Source organism: Aythya ferina, assembly GCF_964211825.1.
Source record: "Aythya ferina genome assembly, chromosome: 19".
Classification (NCBI taxonomy): Eukaryota; Metazoa; Chordata; class Aves; order Anseriformes; family Anatidae; genus Aythya; species Aythya ferina.
Window position 1 is genome coordinate 8008456 of NC_140309.1, and position 6666 is coordinate 8015121.

At 36.6% G+C, this 6666-nt stretch overlaps 1 long non-coding RNA gene across 1 annotated transcript in view; it reads right to left on the minus strand.

Moving 5' to 3' along the window:
• Positions 1 to 6666, minus strand: part of LOC311421395 — a 43005-nt gene that overhangs the window by 32336 nt on the left and 4003 nt on the right. The window lies entirely within an intron of this gene.

Genomic DNA, 6666 nt, shown 5'->3' on the forward strand with positions numbered 1-6666 from the left:
AGAGTGAAGCAGAGATAGAGAAACTGAGGGACAACTGCAGAAAAGGAGAGCCATGATTCCCCAGTATATTCTCCTAGCTTTCAGCAAAGTGCAGCTCATGAATTTTTGAACCACAAGAAATTATCTGTTTCTCTGCAGTTCAATTTTATGTCTATAACTGCTTTACCTTTGCCTCTTCCTATAGATTTTTATAAATCATTGAACCGATGGCTCTGCTGCCCATGCATCTGTACGCTGCCACTCCCCAGATCTGCTGGAGAGTAAATCTTCGCCCTGAATTCAGTTACATACTTGCTATGATCAGCCCATGAACACGCTTTGCCGTTATCTCTTGTGCTAGTTCTACCTGCCAACCAAGTCGGTTATTCATGAAGGAATCACAGTTTCTGTATCATATTAACTACTTCAGCTCTTGGAATCGAGTCTGACTTCATGCTTAGATGTCTAGTGTAAAGCAATGAAATTTCATACTTCTCATTCAGGAAACAGCACAATCATTCATCCAGAAAATAGGACAGAGTATGCAAAGGATAGGGTTCTGAAAATACCATAAGAGTTGCAAAGCTGGTAGGGAGAGCTAAGATCTTTTTTCATTATGTTAACTGGTGTAGTTGGAAAGATGCATTGGTGTTTCTGTGAAGAGCAAAAAGGTGTGGGGAAAACCAAGTCCAAATGACAAAGCCATTCACCTTCTTTGCTAAAATTTTCCCATGTTTGATTTCTGTTCCATGATAAGTTCCCTTTCTGCTGACAAGATTACTTCCTTTATTTTTTTTTTTTAAAGAAAAATGAAAAAAATAAATCTCACGAGTTCTTTATAAAAAGTATTTTTCAAACAATATTACACGGGCAACTGTATAAGCGTGCAAAATCCCTTAACTGGCTTATGTCTGGTTCAGAAAATGCACAGGTTCTGTTGACTAAAGTGGCAAACTCTTACAAAATAACCTGTAAAACCATGTTTTCTCATTCCTTTCTCTGAAGCCTAATTTTGCTTATAAAGCCCCACATGGAATAACTGTTTTTAAACCTGCATCAATGAGATTCAAAGTTAAACCATAAAAAGACAAGAAAACACATTTTTGTTTATAATTGACAGTTATAACTGATGAAGTATAAAAGTTTTAGATAAAAGTTATTGAAGTAGTAATAACAATGGCTAACTATGAAATATTGGTTTCAATCCCTAAAAAACTTCCCCTTTTCTGGCTAGGAGGGATGCAGCAAGAGATAATTAAATTGGTTCAACACTTGTGAAGGACTTTTGGTACAGCAAGGGTTTCCTGAATGATGGATCTAGCCAGCCTAGAAAAAAAAAGTGGAATTTGTGACAGTATTCTCATCTCAGTCATACTACATGAATTTCTGCCACACTTACTATTTCTGCACAAATGAATAGTTTAGCATAAGAGAGAAAATATGTACCCCAAATGAATAGGATATGTAATGCAGCTGAGAAGAAACCCTGTGGTCTACTTTTTTTTAATTTATTTTTGTCTGTTGCTGTGCACCTGGAGAAAATCTGTTGTGTAAACACCTTGGTGTGAATACTACACACAGCTTTGGGCCTCCCCATCTCAGCAAGGAGTTAGCAGAACTACAAGTTGTTCAGGGAAGGGCTGCAGGTATTATAAAAGGTCTGGCATGGCTACAGAATGAGAAATGACTAAGTAAGCTTTTGTCTGGAAAAGAGACAATGGTGAGGAGGAAAAATATAATGAAAATCTAGTAACTCACAAAGTCCTTTGCAGGAATGAGCAAGCTCCTCTTTCCTCACAGCGGGTGTCATAAGTAACAGATGGAGGATAAAATATAAACTAAAAAGAAAAGCTAAAATTCTGATGTAAAGATGGGAACCTGGGCTAAGAACCACAGTGACAGTGACACTGGCTAAGTATTTGACTATGTTTAGCCATGCAAAGGAATGTCCTGGATCTGCCTCTTAAATTGTTTGTTTCTATGCAATAGATATAGGACAAATGCGTTTTTATTATTTTTATTTTTTAAAGAGTTTTATAAGTGTATTTTCCTAGCAGATTAAACACCTGCTGCAAACACTCCACTTTTCTCTCCACCTACCAGAAAGCACCTGGATGTTTTAGAGCTCCTAATTGCTCTTGGGTGAGAGCAAATCTGAACATGGTGGCAATTGCCCTGTGTCTCTGTGCTTTACACAGTGATCATTTCATGCTCAGCGTTGTCCACAGGCAGCCCTTAATGTTTCTAGTGGATTACACTGCAGACCACTACACTGCCTATCCCTGAAACTTCCAAGAGAATTGCTACTTCCATGCATCTCATTTGTGTTTTGTTTTGCTTTCTTTTTTTTTTCCCATTTGTCATTACATCATCTTTGTTTCTAGCACTCAGTTCCCTTCAGTAACATCTATATTAACTGTTCCCCCACGATCCTAATTTACTACTACACGTGGATGTCATCAGTTGATTTACTTTCTCTCAAATCTCTAATGGAAATAATAATTGACATTAGAGTTAATCCTAAACTCTGAAGTACCCCACTAGACAACTTGCTCTGCTGAGATTTATGAAACTGAGTTGATCATTATTCTAGTCAGCTATCAGTTCACATAATGAAAATCAAACCCAATCTCATAAGATATTATTCCACAACCAGATCTAATTGAGTAGAACCTATGGAGTTCTGTAAATAACTCCCCGCTAGTAAACTCATCCAATATTGTAGCATTCACATTATTTACAATACTCCCAGAATAACTATTCTATAGGAATTCACTGACGTGGAGAGATGTACCATCAGGCAAGCTGTAATGCAGCTACAGCCAAACCTTCCTCCCTCCCGGAGGGCAGCAAATACACCCCATGTAATATAATGCAGAAAGGTCTCATGGTTGCAAACTTTCTTCACCCATACTTGAGATTATGGCTGCTCTGGCCCCGATGAGTCAAGCTTATTTTCCAAATACTCCAACTAAATATGCCAAAGTTATTTCAAGAGACAGCAGGCAGTCTGAGTGGGCAGTAACCACTAACTAACTGTGAGAGAATTAAGCAAAAATAGCATAGTTAAATTAAAGCAACTCCCAAACAGATCTAAAGTCAGAAAATGAGAATATACAATACTTAGAAGCACTGCAAAAGCTATCCAAGTATTCTATAATCAAGGTCCAATATGTACTAGAAACAGAAGCAAGAAGAGAGTAAGCAACTGATGTAGCAAAACCACAGCATAGTGCTGTGTTGTGTGGACTGAAATCCTGCTCCAGAAAATGTTTTCTGAAAGCAAAGCAAGCCTTAATGACAAGGATGTTACAAATCAGCAAAGTAATCACAGCTGTCACCAACCATGATCCAGCACAAACTTCAGTGTCAATATAACGATCAGGAATAGGCTTAGAAAGAAGGGCTTGCATTCATTTTAAGGAACGAACAAAAAATCTGATTCTCATTAATAGTAACCTTTTCATCTGAAGAATTTCCGTGTAAATAATCACACACAGAAAAATTCCTGTATACTTGGAAAGTTTTAGACGCAAAACTGTTGTTGCTTCTGCAATATTGGGAACTTGGTATCATTGGGGACAGATTTCTAAGTACAATCTGAAAAGTGGAATAGTAAAACTTGATGGTTTCTTTCCTCATAAAAGTCAGAAAGAAAAAAAAATCCCCAATAGCTGCTTCTTTCCTGCACTGGAAAGCACCAGTGTGATTTGGAGAGGAAAAATGATGATTTACTGCTTTGGGGAGGGGGCAGAGAGGACGAGTAGATCACAAAAGCCAGTGTCAAGCGAGGATCAGTAAGCTGCCTGAGGCGTGCACGCAGTATGAATTACGAATTGGGGAACATCCAAACTCACCTTCCTCTCGTGAAAATTGATCTCAGCCCCAAGGGGTGGAGAGGGCATTTACAGTAACATACAGCGTTTAGAGCAGCTCTGATTGCTTAGACGGCCCAGTGCCGAGCTCTGGTGAAGTGTATCACCGACAAAATACCCTCCAATGGCCAGAGAAGACACACAAAAAAGGATTGTTTAAACTATGGATCAGTGCCACCAGACTCCAGCCATGCAGAGCTAATAGATCAGCTGCTGCTACCTTGCTTATCCAAACGCTCAGCTGAGGTTACAGTTTCTCACTATTTTCTTTTTTTGAAGATAGTTATCTTATCATAGGAGCCCAGGATTGTCACGCAACATTTACAAAAGTAAAAATGACATGGGTTTGGGGAGAAATGGTTCCAGCTACATCTGGGATAATCAAATTCCCTTTTCCAAATCAAAGCATCATTGTTTTGTTTTACAAGCCCTACATCTAGGCAACCCACAAGTTTCTGAAGTTCTCAGTTGCCCAGTAACAGTTGCATGACTTCATTACTAATGATTTGTTGTAATCCTATCGACAGCCCCCACTGACCTCAATTTCTTCTCTCTTAAAGATTTGTCAGTAAGTGGTCTGAATTCCCTTTTCTAAAAACCGTATTCACAATGCAAAGTGTTTTGGATTTTATATATATATTATTTCTACAATACAAAGTCAGCTTCTCTAAGGCATAATTTAAAAACAAACCCCAAAATTAAAAAAATAAAAAATTAAATTCTGCACTACATTAATTGGGCAGTTTCAACCTATCTGTTCTCATACCCTGTTGAGATGCGTATCCGTGAATATGAAGTCACAAATGACTTTCAGAGTGAGAAGTTTGGACTAAGAAGAAATGAGAAAGAAGTACACAGAGGTTTTTTCCCTGGCAGCTAGACATAGCCACAGTTCATTCCATCATTCCTACAGTAAGGGTAACTTGGAAAGGCAGTTATTAATGGACTGTCTATGATTGGTGATAATCTTACTGTGAAAACTGAAAGCAGTACTGGAATTATAGACTTTTTTTTTTTCCTCCCATGTTAAATATCTCTCTGAAATGGATTCTCAACAAAAGCATTAAATAATCACCATTAAACGCAGGTTATCAGCTTGACACTGTATTAGTACAAGGCTGCTTTTCATTTATTATTCAGTAAAACACTTTCTCTATACAGAGGAGATTTATTGTAATATTTACATGACAATAAGACTCCTCCTTTCCTACCAGCTTCCCTGAGAGAGCAAAATAAAACTCATAAACTGTGCCTGGCAAAAATTTTGGAAGGGAATGACAATAATCATTTGGTTTTCCTGGTCCATATTGTATTAACTCTCCAAATAACCATGAGATATTCACTTTGTTTCTGACCTGAATTAAACCTTTAGCTAATGCTTTTTATCTGGTTCTGTCACAGATCCTAGTGGTAAATGTAATGGGAACAGAAAAGCTTCAGACATTATTATACTCTGCAATCAAAGCTTTTTACTTTCCCATTTTCTTATTTTCATTAATCAAATTTTCTTGAAACCAAGTGCCTCCTTTTTTTTCCTCTCTTTTTTTTTTTCTTTTTGTGATCGTTTGTCAAATGTTTCTTGCAGTGCAAAAGCCATTAGGCATGAACTGTAACTGTACAAAAGCTTTTAATGAAATTCTAATGCTTAAGACCACAAATTAGGCAGTTGGGTTGAAGAATTGCAATATAAAAGAGAGGTCAGATACAGCTTTATATAACCTGCAGATAAGTGGGAAAGCTGCACTAGGAGAGCAGAAGCGTGGAACATTTACAAATATACACACATAAATATACCCAAGTTGTCAGTTTTCTCACCTGCTCCTTTCAAGATGAGCATCAGTTATAAGCACGTCTCATCAGCCTCCAGTTAAGCTACTGGGAGATGAGCCTGTGCCCAAGACGTTGATGAACTTTCACTAACATCATTTTTTCCTGATATACTCAAGGTCTCATAGTTGATTTCCAAGCCCCATTGTGCTTTCTCCCCTTGGGCTGTGTAGTCTTACTCATCGTAAATAAAGATTTCTCTTTGAACTATAAAGGCAAAATAGATTTTCCACATTTTTAAGTGATGTATCTTTGTTAACCAAACCTAATAAACCCCTTAGTTATTTACCTAACAGCCATTTAAACATGTGGCAAAGACTTTGTAAATTAACTCATGCATGATTATGTGCATGACATGAAAAAACAGTGCGAGTTTTTCCTTTGCAGTTTTAATGTAAACTTACAGTGAACAAACACTACGAAAAAAATGTTGGAAAATAAAACTCTAGAAGCCTAAATGTATTTATCTTACTCTGAAAAGTACCATCAGATATGTCTAAAATATCCAAAGATTGGGAACTTGAGAGGAGACATAACTAACAAAAATAGGTATGGAGTGTTGAAGTTATTTGCATATCTCAGATACATTAAATTATGCAAAACAGAAGGAAAGTGCTGAACAGATTGGTAGTAATAAAAAAGCAGAAGCAAAAATATAAGCCAATAGTACACATCAGTCTAGGTAACGATAACAACAAACCCCTTTGTTTCACATAGTCCCACTGAAAGCATTGAGAGTTCATTAATGTAACAGTATCTCAATAAAGCAATATTGCTAAATTTGCATAACCCCAAACCAATAAATTTTCATTAATTTATGAACTGATTGAAAAAATATATTTAAAAATAATATTTTAAAAAATATTTATAAAACTATTAAAATAATATTTTTAATTAATAATAATCCATACAAGACTATCGCATCTTCATTGTAACTACACCTAAACAACATTTCTCTGAGAGCTAGAGAAAAAAATTAAATGTA